At 42.4% G+C, this 14,725-nt stretch overlaps 1 protein-coding gene across 1 annotated transcript in view; it reads right to left on the bottom strand.

Annotated features, from left to right (window-relative positions):
- Nucleotides 1-14,725, bottom strand: part of CACHD1 (cache domain containing 1) — a 204,804-nt gene that overhangs the window by 77,714 nt on the left and 112,365 nt on the right. The window lies entirely within an intron of this gene.

Below are 14,725 nucleotides of genomic sequence, written 5' to 3'. Positions count from 1 at the left end.
AATTAGGGTTTTTAAAAATTTGCGTTAAAACGTACACCTCAGCTAAAAAGTAGCCTTGCTGAAACTCCATTTACATAGGTAGAGAAGCTTTATGACCTGGAAGAAGCAGTCCTAAAAGTCAAGATCCACTGGATTATTCACATGAACTTTGATGGTCTGTTGATCACATCTCATAATACGTAAGAATTACAACGTTGAACTGATTGCATAAGTAAGGGGACTAGATCATTACATGGTGCACTGGGTTCTAAAACGAAAGTTAAACAGCTTTGTTTGGAATACACATCATCTCAAAGGAAGAGGTAACTGGATTTTAAGAGAACTTTAGTTCAGCCTCCAACCCAGGTCAGAATTCCATCAACATTGTCAACTGTACCTCCAAGGACACAGTTGCTTCACCAACGTGGTTGCCCTTCCTTGGACCTGCTCCAATTTGTCTAGACAAGAGACCGATGCCTCAAAAACCACAGATGGAGAGAAAAGAATAAATTCATACATCAGCAGCTGCCTGTGTGCATGGGGGCAAAGCAATGTGATCTCACTATCCCTCTCTTGCAGCATTTGAAATCTGTGTCGCAAGAGTGGCACTATACAAGGAGCTCACCTGCTCTCCTTGCTCTAGACAGCCATGTTAAACCTACTCCCTCATGTGCTTCTTAAATGAAAGGACCATAGAATATTCAGGCTTTGTGGGCTGGCTATCCAGTCCCTACCCCAACTGCAAAACCCCCGCCATTGTTAATCTTCCAAAAATCGGCAGAGTGCCAGACTTGTTTCTCCACCCCTGGCCCAGTATCAGGGCAGTCCAAGAGAATTCTCTGAAATGATAAAAAATGGATTACTTTTGCATTGTCTAATATGGTAGCTACATGTGGCTACTGAGCATTTAAAATGGAGCTAATGGAGCTTAGACATTAAATTTTTAAAAGTGTTCAATTTCAGTGAACCTACCAAATTTTCTATTCTGTATAATTTTATCTTAACTGTAAATCACAGTGAAAGAGTGGTTACCGTATTGGACAAGTTCAATTCTGTATGTTTCTCTTATTTTTCCAGTCAGCCTTCAGATCTCTCTATTCACTTATTACTCTCCCAGAAAAGCCCTATCCTGACTGTGGATGATTTCTTATTCTGTATCAAATGCCTCCATCTTCCCTCAAAGCACATGTCATGATTTTTAATTTATGGCTCCATTTGAGTATTTTTCATGGGTAGATTCTTATCGCTATATGAACAGATAAGATCTCCTTGAGGGCAGGCACCACTATGTATATATAACATTTAGCACTGTTTTCGTCAAACCAAGCATTCCTATTCACTGATGTTCTATGAGGCTCCATGGTGCCAATGCTTAGCCCTGTTCTGGCCTCTACCTGTTAAGTTCCGGAGGTCCAAGCAAAAGAGGACCAGAACTCACATGTGTGGTTCCTAATTCCTGAAAGTCTCTGGTATCAGAACCACGTGGGATGCACGCTGGAATGCAGATTCCTAGGATCTACCCTAGAAGGGTCTGACTGGATGAGTCTGGGGTAAGGCCCAGGAAACTGACTTTGGCAGGCTCTCCAGAAAAAAGAAACTTATCAATCCTGTCATGTATTATTCCTTTAGAAATAAAGCAGTAGAGTGGTTTTCTGTATAAACATGGGTACATGAAAGTATGCTTCAAAAACAGTACTCTCAAAGTCAGAAGGTCTTCCAATTTGAATCAAGAGAACAGAGTAATTTGGAGGTATGCCTGCAACTTACATCTGGACTGTGCTGCACAAATTACAAACCCCTTTTATTTTTGTAGAGGTTTTATTTATTTTAGTTATCTCTACACACAACATAGGGCTCGAACTCATGACCCTGAGATTAAGAGTGATGGGATCTTCTGAATGAGCCAGCCAGGCATCCCACAAACCCGTTTTAGACCAACCCACTTCCCAGCTGAAAGTGACACCATGAATAGAGGCTTGAACCCATCACCCAACAACCCAGCCAAGGATGAGCCACACACCACACTGCTTAACTTAAGTGACACATAATGAAGAACTTGCCAGAAGGAGCAACTCAAGAGTTATTGACAGTTTCTTCCAGGAGTAGTGTAAGTTTGGTGAGAAGCCCTGTCTCCCTGGATGGAGTCTCCACAGCCAGGACGCAGACCATCAGCCCATTCCTTGTGAAGTCTGCAGCCTGGTGCTAAACTCAAATAGATTCCCCAGGTCTTTGTTAAATGAAAAGCTGCTCCTGGGGAATCACAGAGAGGAAACTATTTTTACAGGTTGCTTTCCTTTCTGTACTGGAAAGATCATCTTGAAGAACATTAACAAAAATATTTTTCTAACAATAAAACACAGAAGTGATTCATTAACAAAAGTGCTCAGTAAACATGTGAGTTACAAAACGGTTTCACAATGTAGTATTTGTCACCAATAAATCACCCAACCTTCTCTTCCCACTACCTCCTACAGTTCTAACCAGATTGGTCCATTAACTGTTGGATACCAACTATGATGTTTTCCAGTGTCCAGTGCACTCAACAAAGCCCAGCTTTCCTTCTCCTCCTCCCTGAAACTTGTCAGTTCCAGCCCATGCTGAGCCCTTCCTCCTCCAACATGCTAGTGCCATTCTGTGTCTGAATCCCACGCTTGTATATGTTTTTAATATTTATTTTTACAAAAAAATTTTTTTGTTTTACAGATAGACAGCACATACGTGTACCCATAAGCCAGGGGAGAGTGAGAGAATCCCAAACAGTTTCCATGCCCAGCGTGGAACTCAACATGGGACTTGATCCCATGACCCTGCGATCATGACCTCAGCCAAAATCAAGGTCAGATACTCAACTGACTGAGCATTGTTTTGTAATCAGGTTTAAGACAGTGTCATAACAGGTGATGTGTGGTTTTAGATTCTATTTATAGTAACAAAATACCAGTCAACAAAAATTTAATATGAATTATAATGAGGGCTGCCAGGTGGCTCTGCTGGTTAAACATCTGCCTTTGGCTCATGTCATGATCCCAGGGTCCTGGGATCCAGCCCCATATTGGGCTCCCTGCTGGGCTGGGGGACCTGCTTCTTCCTCTCCCTGTTTGTGCACGTGCTCTGTCAAATGATGACCAAAGCACTGCCAGTGGGGCAGAACGCGATTAAGTCACAGTCAGGAGTGAGAGGTACACGAACCTGGACTGCAGTTTGGGTTCAAACTACATTTTGCTGTATACCTCTTACACATAATGTAGGATTTCTAAGCCTCTGTTTTTCTCATCCATAAAATGGCAATAGTATACCTATTTCATAAGGTTGTGTTAAGAATTCAATCAGAAAATGGCTATGAAGAGCCTGGTACACAGTAGGCATTTAATAGATAGTAAGAACTAGTACTGGATGTGTTAGTAACAGTTACCAGCTAGTAAGTACTCATCATATGTTCCAAGAGCTTTGCATAGATTACCTCATCTAATCTTCACAAAGCATGAGAAAAGTACTATTATTACCACCATTTGAATGCCTGGAAACTGAGGCACAGAAATGCTAAATAAAGAAGCACAAGGTTCACAGCTGAGAAGCAAAAAGAACCAAGATGTGAACATATATTCCAGCTCTTGTTCATAATGAATACAATGTATCTCAATAAATCAACGAATTATCATTAAACATTATCTAAGATAGCTGAAGTAGAATTCAATTATCTCAGAGGAAAAGAGTGCTCTGAAAGATTGCAGGGCATAGGGGAAATCATTGCTTTTCAGTTAACAGAAAATGACAGCAGCTGGGGGCCCTGGGTGGCTCAGTCAGTTAAGCATCTGCCTTCAGCTCAGGTCAGAATTCCAGGGCCCTGGGATCGAGTCCCATGTTGGGCTCTCTGCTCAGTGGGGAGTCTGCTTTTCCCTCTGCCTCTCCCCTCCCTTGCTCTCATGTTCTTTCTCTCTCTCTCTCTCTCTCTCCCTCAAATAAAAATCTTAAAAAGAAGAAGAAGAAGAAGGAGAAGAAGAAGAAGAAAATGATAGTAGCTAAACATAAGTCTTCACGATGCATAGCTACAGAGAAAGAGCTCTATGGACAAAGGCCAGTATGTGGAGGAAGAAGGTATTAAAGGCAGGTATTCTGTACTGATGGTTGATAACTTAAATGTTCACTAGTGGCATAGCTATGGAACTGGCCATTAAGAGAATAAACTTTTTATTATTTCATTCTAGAAAAGCCTGAAGTTCCCCTCTCATTCAGCACTGAAATCCGAGGGGAACCGGTGGGTAGGACAGTATACAAGTGCACACGTGCATTCGCAGCACAGAGGAGAGAGCTTGCAGACGGGGTGCCGGCTCACACCACTTTCTCCCCTTCCTGGTACCAAAGCTCTCCGCTGAAAGACCCCGGCATTCTGATAACCCGAGAACCTTGTAAAAACAGTTTATGTACAACAAAGATAACAGAAATAAGACAATACCAAGAAAGAAAAATATGCACCGAATTCTGAAACCTCTCACATGGGGCAACGAGTGCAGCACGCAGAACATAACAGACAATGGCCACAGCTCAGGTTTTACTGGGACGGCAGGCGAGGCGTAACACTGAAACACCACTCAGGAGAGCCCCAACTGAGGTGGTACAAACACACCGGCTTCCAGAGCTCAAACTTGATCCCCAAATAAAAATACGTGAAATCTTTTCTTCTCAAGGAATCCAGAGGACAATCCTGATGTTTTAGAATGAAATACCCACCTTCCAGGAGAACCTTAGCCAGAGGGCAAGCTGACCTCTGTCTTGCTGGCTCAAGGACATGGGTGTATATGTGTGTGTGTGGGGGGGCAATGGTTCAAAATTTATGAGTGAATGATGAGCAGATTGTCACCTCATCCCGAAATCTGACTTAATTCTTCCTCTGAGTAATACACTTGTGGTGGATGCTGGTGGTTTTAAATGAACTTACTCCTATCAAGCCCCCACATTAGGAGACCCGTCACCTACTCTCCTTCCTCCTGCTTCCTGCCAGATGGTATTCTGTAAGTGGGAACAGTCTCAAAATAATCTCAGTGGTCTTGAGTTCCTCCAGAGATGCTAAACCTCAGCCATGGGGAGCATGCACCCCCCCCCCCCCCAGCTGGGTTAACACACAATGTCTACAAAGAAACCTCCCTCTGCTTCTGTCGCTGCCTACGCACGGTTGTGCCAGTCAGGTAAGGAAGCAGGTGTTGACCGGGGGCTTGGAGATACAGGAGAGTCGTGTGTCCCAAGTGGGTGAGTCAGCTAGATGTAACTAGAAGAGGAAAAACCCCCTTGTTATCACTCCACCCTCCACTCATCTACACTCACTAATGTCTGCTTCTCTTCTGGTCTCCAGATTACTACTGGACTCCATAAGAAATACTTGCTTAGCTGTCCCTGTGACACGAGGCCCCTCCAATCCCCAGAGAAGACAAGGTTGCCTTGCCTAAGACAAGAATGCATTATATGTGCATGTGCTTCTCCAAAATACTATTTATAAAAAAAAGAAACCTACTATTCAGCCCAATTTGGGGACTCAGAGAAATGTAAAGTTCATGCTTATAATACTTTATAAAAACATGTCAGTCGGGGCACCTCCGGGGCTCAGTGGGTTAAAGCCTTCGCCTTCAGCTCAGGTCATGATCTCAGGGTCCTGGGATCGAGCCCCTCATTGGGCTTTCTGCTCAGCAGGGAGCCTGATTCCCCCTCTCTCTCTGCCTGCCTCTCTGACTACTTGTGATCTCTGTCTGTCAAATAAATAAATAAAACTTAAAAAAAAAAAAAAAAACTCAGTCACTCTTAGGAGTTACCTAAAAGATTTTTTTCATTGAGAAGTATATTAGCTGCCAGTCACATTTATGTAATTCCAGGTTTACGGAAAAGGTCAAGCACTGGTAAAATCATAGACTGTCATATAAAATGAGCAGGGCAATTCAACTTATCTTTATATATGTGCTTTTAAAAGAAATTATAAGAAGAGAATGATCTTATCTAAATCTCCTATAGACCCTTCTCTTAAAAAAGGAGATATTGGATTATGACTGCTTTCTGTACTTATTTTCATAAGATAAAACCAGTGCCTGAAATTCAGTTTCAAATAACTCTATCTTTCCTACGCCCGTAAGTTTGGGGGGGGAAAAAAACTTCCTTCTGGATTTACTTTCATGAACAACTGATCGAAACTGCATCCCGAGGGAGAAAACAGAACTGTGACTCCCACTTTGATCTCTTCCCCATGGAGAAATTCACTCCCTGCCTGGCTTGCAAGATGTTCATTTGATTGACGTTTGCTCTGATGTGCAAACTGCTTTGAACTTCAGACATTTAATTCCCATCAGGCTGCAGTCATTTTTATTCTCCTTCAACAGGATTTACAAGCAGGAGATCAGCAAATGTAGAAGATAAAATAAATTTGCAGAAGCTTTGAATCTTACATCAAAACAGTGTTCAAGTGAGTTCCAATTGGATTTCATTCAGCCGCGATTCACAGTGTAAATCAACTTTTCAGCGGAGTCCCAGTTTAGAAAGAAAAAGACATAAAGGAGAGAGATACATACACCAGTTGGGGTTTACTTCCTGAATCTCTTTTTTGGTCTTTGTTTAAATTTCCTATGGAAGATGATTTGCCAGGCAAATCACTCAGAACCTTGGGTTTTCCTCAACGTTTCCAATGAAGCCTGCCCAATTTATCACTTAGCACACAAAAACCACACCCACAGTGTGGATTCCCAGGGTAATGGTGAAATGTGGTATTGTTCATGGATACATTTTTGAAGCAATAATTTAAAAAGCAAATCCCTGAGGATCTCTCAGAAGAGCAAGGCTTAAACTGCTAGTGGAGTTCATTAACAAAGCCACTAGGATGACAGCTAATGGGACAGGGGAATATTTCTGACTTGTTTGCTTGTTCTTAATCATGCCTAAAATGCAAAGACAGGTGCAAAAGGTTAAAAAAAAGAATCCCACTATTTCTTCTGGAAGCAGAATCTGGTATGAGATCAGAAGCTGGTGTGGAACAAATGCTGTGAGACTCTGATCTAGTTTACTACACAAGGCTGGTCCTTGCCACCAGGGCTGCTGAACTACCAAGTTCCATTTTGGGAACTTTCTGTGCTCTAGGAAGCACAGAAAAGACAGTAACCTTGACCGGTAGCTGTAGGAGCCTTTCAAAGAAGGCCTGAACACGGAGAAATGCTCACCTCTAGCAGACCCCCTGATCCTAGAAACAACCTAACAGTGGCTGGTCTACCAGGAGAGGGAGAGATCCCTTCACTTCCAACCAACCAGGTTCCCGCTCATTCTTTCTGGGAAGAGTCCGCTCTCCAAATATTTGAGCAACACCAGTTGAAAAGAATTAAACAAGAACCCCCTTATCTTCCACTTAACCACCCATGAGAATAAAGTTAAAGAGAGAGCTAAGATAAAAATCAAACATCTGCACTGGCAAATATTTAAACTCTATGAATGGCAGAGGAAAGGGGTAAGAGTAGAATCACTTCAAAAAGGAACTATCACATTTATAAAGTAAATGATACTTGAGCCCCCCCCCCCCCACGCCAAGTTTACTTATTCAAACACCTAAATTAATGGGCAAACTGAAAAGCTGTCAAATAACATGTAATCACGTTCCCAGAAATGGTTTTTCCTTCCATCTCTGCAGAGATTGGAGAGATAAGTCACATTCTTTTTGTTCTTATCAGTATTGAGGATTAAACCTTCAGGCTTCAGCAACTCAGCTACAGCAGAAACAGGGCCCGTGTCAAATAGCCTTGGAAGGCAAGGCTTTCAGAGCAATCAAGTTTCTTTACTAAAGTCTAAGTGTCCTACCAACCAGCTCCCTTTTCCACCATTTTCTCACCCCACAGATCACGGAGAGGAGACCCTGGTGTGATCTCGTGTCTGTGTGTTGATTCAAAGTGGAGGTATTATTCATTTACACTCCCCTCTCTCATGGAAGCTTGGAACACTGCCCGGGTGACATCAGAGAGATTAGAAGTAGATCCACAACCACATTCAACATTTATCCTTGTCCTCCTCATCACCAGGTTGTGGCAGGGGTACATGAAAAAGAAAGAAGGTACTTAGAAAAAGAGAAGAATGCAAGCAGGCAGAGGACTGGCGTGACTCACAGGTCCCTTTGTGCTGACCCACACCCCATGTCCAACCTGCCACTTGACCTCTAGGAAGGGTTGAAGGTACCACACAGTCATATATTTATAAGCTTCTCTCTCTTGCTAAGAGGACTGTGTGTGTTCTCAGGACCTGTGGCCCAACGTCAGCTGTGAAGAGTAAGACTTCAGTCAATCAATGTCTGCTGAATGAATAAATGCATGAAACCTTAGAGGGCAGAGACTTCCTGGGACTAGAGACTGGAAATCTGTGTGGCTTCTTCCTTGGTAAATAGTCGACAACTGTGAGTCGTAGGACACAGACATCAAAGAGAAGCGCTAAGAACCTCAGAGTTAGCAGATGACCTCGCAGATGAGCTGGTTCATTCTCCCAGGCACATACGCAGTGGAGAGGGAAGAGGCCTGTCCCAATTTCCCCCTTTGGCGAAAGAAACATGAAATAAAAGATGCGGAATACTTAGGGCCGGGTCCTCAAGAAGCCCCACTGACGCGGCATCGCAGAGCTCATAAAGCCGTGTGCGCAGCATCACACTCGGCCAAATGGAGTCCCCAGAAAGAGATTACAGACGGGATGGTTCTTCAGTCTTGGCAACCTTTGAAATCACTTGGGTATTATTTGCACAAGAAACATATGAAAAGCTCAAGGAAAGCCTGCGGTTCTCTGCAACCGTGGGGTCTATTTTGCTAAAGCTGGGGTAGTCTACCATCTTGTTTCTTTTAGAGACTAGCTTTAAAAAAAAAAAGAAAAAAAGAAGAAGAAGAAGAAGAAGAAGAAGAAGAAAAAGGGAATCAGAGGATGAGCTCTCCCTAAAATCCACAAAAGGCTATTGGTGAAATTCAGTATTTTAGCAGATTGACAGGTCTCCCTTCCTGGCATAAAGGGTCACCCAAGGAAAAGCCAGAAAGTAGGACCGTCAGCTGACCCAAAGGCAGATGTGTTTTCCGACAGTCCTTGAGGTACAGATATCCACCTACTACCTACACACACACGTGCATGTGTGCACAGAAAGGCCACAGATCACTTCAAGAACATGGTCTTAAGACTGAGAAACAGACTAATCTGACGATGGGAGGTTTACATTCGGCCAACTCAGAAATTTTAGAAAGTCATACAACAGCCTCAAGTGAAACTCTAAGAAGGAATATAATGTTTGGCATTTCCACTGGCACATAAGCCATTCCAATTTGACCACAGGACAAAATATTTTGTCATTAAAAAAAAAATGACTTGAAGTCAGGTAACCCTGACAAATTCTAGTCCCTGCTCCTGGACACAAGCTCTGAGTCTACTTCCTCATGGGCAAAATGGAAGGTGGGGGAGGGGAGGACACAGTACTCACCCCACCACAGCTGTAGAAAGGATCACTGGAATCATCTAGGTAACAGAATATTTACAGAAGTAAAGCCTAAGAAGGTATTTTACTGAAGTGTAAACATAGGTAACTTTTACAGAAGTTAAATAATGTAACTTAGCTTAGCTGGCCTTCTGAAATGTAGAGCATTTTATAAAATCTCGGTTGAATTTTGAGCTCTACTGCAATCCTTCCGGTGCTAATATCCATAAAGACTGTATTATCTGTAACATTTCACCTGCCTGCAGGTAGTAATAATTTTTAAAAGGACTGGAGATGAAAGTTTGAGATAAGGGAAAATAACTTGAAAGGCTAAGTGTGTCATATAGCACTTTGAGGGCAAAAACATACCTTCTTGGGAGAAAGAACAGGACCTGCGATAAAATGAAACTCCGTTGTCAAGGACCAAGCTTGTCACATTATTTGACCTTGTGACATGGCACGAACAAAAGAGCAAGAGTCTTAAGTGTTCAAGAGCACCGAAGTCACCTAAGTCTTATTTTTCGTAAGAGCATAATAAGTCTTATAAGAAAATGTACACAGGGCTAAACACTTTGCATCATTTTTTCACATGCGTTACCTTAAAATAGGACGGGGGGAAATGGGAGTTTGCCCACATGTGGGTCGTTTATTATGTCTAGAAACATCATTTTATTTATTATTTATTTATTAAGATTTTATTTATTTATTTGACAGAGATTACAAGTAGGCAGAGAAGCAGGCAGAAAGAGAGGAGGAAGCAGGCTCCCCACTGAGCAGAGAGCCTGATGCAGGGCTCGATCCCAGGACCCTGGGACCATGACATGAGCTGAAGGTAGAGGCTTTAACCCACTGAGCCACCCAGGCGCCCCTAGAAACATCATTTTAAACGGAACTATGTATTAGCACAGCATTAGAACTACACATTTCAACTTGGCCTTGTCTCCTGAACTGCCATGCATATAACATATTGTGTATTTGGGGGCAGGCGGGGACAATTTGTGGGATGAAAATAAAATGATGCTATAGGCTAGTCTCAACTTGCCGAACACCTCTCCAGGATGATCTGCGTGAACTCGAAATCAAAATCAGCATGTTCACACTGAATTCATCTTCCTCTTAAAAAATATTTTGCTGGGGTGACTGGCTGGCCTAGTTGGTAGAGCATGTTATTCTTGATCTTGTGGTGAGTTTAAGCCCCACATCGGGGCTTATTCCTATCCTCTGAGATGCTCAATTTAAAATTTATAACCACCTGTTAAAATCTTTCTCCCTACCCAAATATCCTATGCAATTTGGTTGGCAGATGTCATATACTCTCTGTCTAGGGGCTATCTTCCATGTAACCCACCACCACCCAGGACAACCTTTATTCTCCTGCAGTCCCTCCTTGAGGTGCCATTCCTTTCCTCCTGAATAATTAGGATCGCTTGACTGACAAGGAACTTCCTCCCTACCACAACTTCTCACAAACCCTCCTTTGCCACCTAGTTGATTTACCCAAATCTCAGACTGACCGCAGCATTTCTTTGCTTTAGAATCTACTGTTTAGAGAGAAGAAAGTGCCCAACTGACCAAGGATTTTGAGCCCTGCACAGCACATCTCTTACCCACCACTGCAGCTCTATGTTCCACCTCTGCACACTCAAAGCTTTATGCTGCTTGCTCGTTTCCATCTGAAGCATCCTTCCCTAGATCAACCTGCAGGAGCTCCACTCTTCAAGGCCCCAGCTACCACTTCTCTACCAAGACTGAGTGCTCACAGGCCTCTGTTCATAATCGCTTTTTCTTCTAAGGGAGACTTTGGATTTTTCACGGCACCTGACACAGTCCGTGTAGCTTACTTTAATGTCCTATGAGCTCCTGAAAGTACAGACTGCTTTATTCATTTTTGTCTATGATGGAGTATCTGGGACAATGTCTTGTACATTAACAGCCTTGAAGAGGATCCAGACAAGTTGAGTGGAAAATGATATACATATGTGCTTGGAAATTTCATGTTTTTAAATTTACCCTGCATACAATCATTAATATTATGTAGTAATTATTCGTATCTATGATTACTCTATTAAATGATTAAACCTGATAACTGAGATAACCAAGTCAACATCAACCTACATTTCCTATCAGAGCTTCTAACAATGGAATAATACTCAGAAGAAGACAACTATCCATAAATGGGCCTAAAGGTACTTGAATTTCTGTCCAGAGGGGAAGTAGCTCAATAATTCTATTATCATCATCACTACCAGTACTCAAAAACTAAAGACAAAATCAGATTTGCTACCATGTACTAACTCCTCCAGTAGATATTTAATGCGGACCTGTTCATGCAAGGTGTTGAAACTGACCAGATCCCTATATTCAAATGTGAGAAGAAAGATGAGAGTGCACACAGAGTACGAATAGAACTTAAAACCTGGCAGGAACTACTCTCACAGTTACTCAGAATCAACATCAGCCACCTTTGGCTCATCCCTCTTCTAATGCCCAAGATAGAGGGTGCCCACAGCCAAGCTCCTGCCCCACTTGTTCCTTGCCTATGTAAATGCTATCAGACTAGGTCTTCTAGTTGTTACGTGGTTCACAGGTAAAAATCCCCTTAAATGGGGATCTTCATTTCATTCCCTTTTGCAAAAATGTTTAATTCTCTCCTTCAACCGTTATTTATTGAATGTCTACTATGTATCAGGCAATACATTTAAAGAAGCACAGTAAGAATTGTTCTTGGCTTTCATTTAAAGTCTCCTAAGTTCAATTCTTCAGTCCAGCATTTGAGGGTCTCTATTTTTTGCAGTGAACCAACTTCTCAGATGCCCCTTCCATCATTTGTTCCAGAAACAATGTACTCTTCAGTGCTCGTGGCCATTTCTAGCCATGGGATTTTCTTCATATGGACCTTTCTCTCCTGGAAAGCTCTTCTTCCATATTTCTTTATGTTCAAATCCTTTTCTTATTTCAATACTCAAATGCAATGCTTCTTCCATAAGCCATTCCACAAATGTTTATTTTTTAAAGGGATTTAATGAATGAATAACTTAACCTCTGTAGGCCTTGCTACATAATACAATCTTTTCCCCCCTAGGTAGCTCTCAAAAAGATGAAGATAAATTCCCTCATAAAACCTAGAATTTATAAATTTGGGCAGTAGGAAAAGTTGTCTATAATAGCTAATGGTTTCAGTTAAAAACAAACCTTCTAAGAAAGCTGAGGGAAATTAACCTTGAGAGCTGGGTCTCTGGAGTGTAGTTCAAACTGCTCCTTTTACAGCTGAGGAAACTGGGAACTAAAAAGGTCAAGTGAAATTTCTACAACCACATGGCAAACTGGCAGAGCGAAGGCCCATTTAGTCCTACAACTGTACTGTAAGGATGTAATCTGCATCACAGCTGAACTTAAACTGAAAGGAAAACTGTCTTCACTGTTAAGATAGTTCTCTTCCACCACGGTTAAGACTGAGGATTTTAAAAATTAAAAATAAAAAAAGAGGCCTGCCTCCTTTTAAAAATGAAAGAAGGCTCATGTCTGAGTTCAACTTTAAGGCGGGGCGGGGGGGGGGAGGGGGGAGGCCAACTTTGACCTGAAGCTAGTAAGTCCCTAAAGAATCCTAAGGATCCTAGTTTAAGAATCTGGACATGGGGCGCCTGGGTGGCTCAGTGGGTTAAGCCGCTGCCTTCGGCTCAGGTCATGATCTCAGGGTCCTGGGATCGAGTCCCGCATCGGGCTCTCTGCTCAGCAGGGAGCCTGCTTCCCTCTCTCTCTGCCTGCCTCTCCATCTGCTTGTGATTTCTCTCTGTCAAATGAATAAATAAAATCTTAAAAAAAAAAAAAAAAAAGAATCTGGACATGAGGGGCGCCTGGGTGGCTCAGGTCATGATCTCAGCGTCCTGGGATCGAGTCCTACATCGGGCTCTCTGCTCAGCAGGAAGGCTGCTTCCCCTCTCTCTCTGCCTGCCTCTCTGCCTACTTATGATCTCTCTCTGTCAAATAAATAAATAGAATCTTAAAAAAAAAAAAAAGAATCTGAACATTATGGGTCAGCTCATTAGCCATCAAAATAAAAAAAAAAAAAACTAACTTATTTCTGGCTGCTATGATGTCATCAATACTTGAACTTAATATGTGAACATAGAAATTTACACAGGATAGACAACCAATTTACATGGAAAAAGACTTTTTTTTAAAAAAAGACTTTTAAAAAATCTACCCATTTATATGAGAGAGGGAGAGGGAACAAGGGGGGAGCAGCAGAGGGACAGGGAGAGGCAGGCTCCACATGAGCAGGGAGCCTAACATGGGGCTTGATCCTAGGATCCTGGGATCATGACCCGAGCCAAAGGCAGATGCTCAACCAACTGGGCTGCCAGGCGCTCCTACATGGAAAAAGACTTACTCAGCTGCCTCCACTGCTTTCTAGGCAGCTATTCACATGACCATTAACTTTTTAAGAGAAACAGTTTAGAACAACACAGCATGAAGTTTAAAGAGTGATAATTTGGCATCCTCCAACCTAAATGTGAGTGTTAATAAAAATTTAACTTCAGTGGTAGGTTTTGCACCCAATTTTCTATTCTCTAAGAGTGTGTGATGGTGAATTTTAGGTATAAATTTGACTAACCCAGGGTACCCAGGTATTTGGTCAATGGTCAACCATTCTAGATGGTTCTGTGAAGGGATTTCTGGGATGAAATCAACATTTAAGTCAGTGGACTTGTGGGTCCAATTAACTGAAGGCCCTAATAAAGAGTGACCTCCCCAAGCAGGAAGGAATTCTGTCAGCAGACTGGAGCTACCATTCTTCCTGTGCCTCCAGACCGCTGGGCTACCCTACAGATTTTGGATTTGCTTTTGCATAATCATATGAGCCAATTCCTTAAAATAGATCTATCCCCCTCTCCCTCTCTGTCACATAGATCCCCTCCTATTGGATCTGTTCTCTGGAGAACCCCAATACAGGGTTACTAACAGTAGCTACTCATGAAAAATGCCCTCCGGAGGAGCCTGTGTTCTTGCATCAGTACCCATGCTGGCTGCTTTGTCCGTAGCATAATACCCCCAGTAAGTTTTGTGGTAAGGCCTAAAATCACATTGTTCTAGTGGGCAGTAGCCAGGGATGCATGAAATGTGGATTCTCAGAAAAAGAGATGAGTGTCCCCTGCCTTCCCCATTGCCTACATCCATCTTAGTGGATGCGCCATCTCAAAGAGCTCCTTGAAAAATGGCAGGAATCTAACTTAAATGTTTCCCAGAGTTTCTGTTTGGATTTAGTGAAGCTTTTAAAATCTGCCTTGGTGG

This window comes from Mustela lutreola, chromosome 10 (genome assembly GCF_030435805.1).
Source record: "Mustela lutreola isolate mMusLut2 chromosome 10, mMusLut2.pri, whole genome shotgun sequence".
Taxonomy (NCBI): Eukaryota; Metazoa; Chordata; class Mammalia; order Carnivora; family Mustelidae; genus Mustela; species Mustela lutreola.
This window is presented reverse-complemented; position numbering and strand designations above follow the sequence as displayed.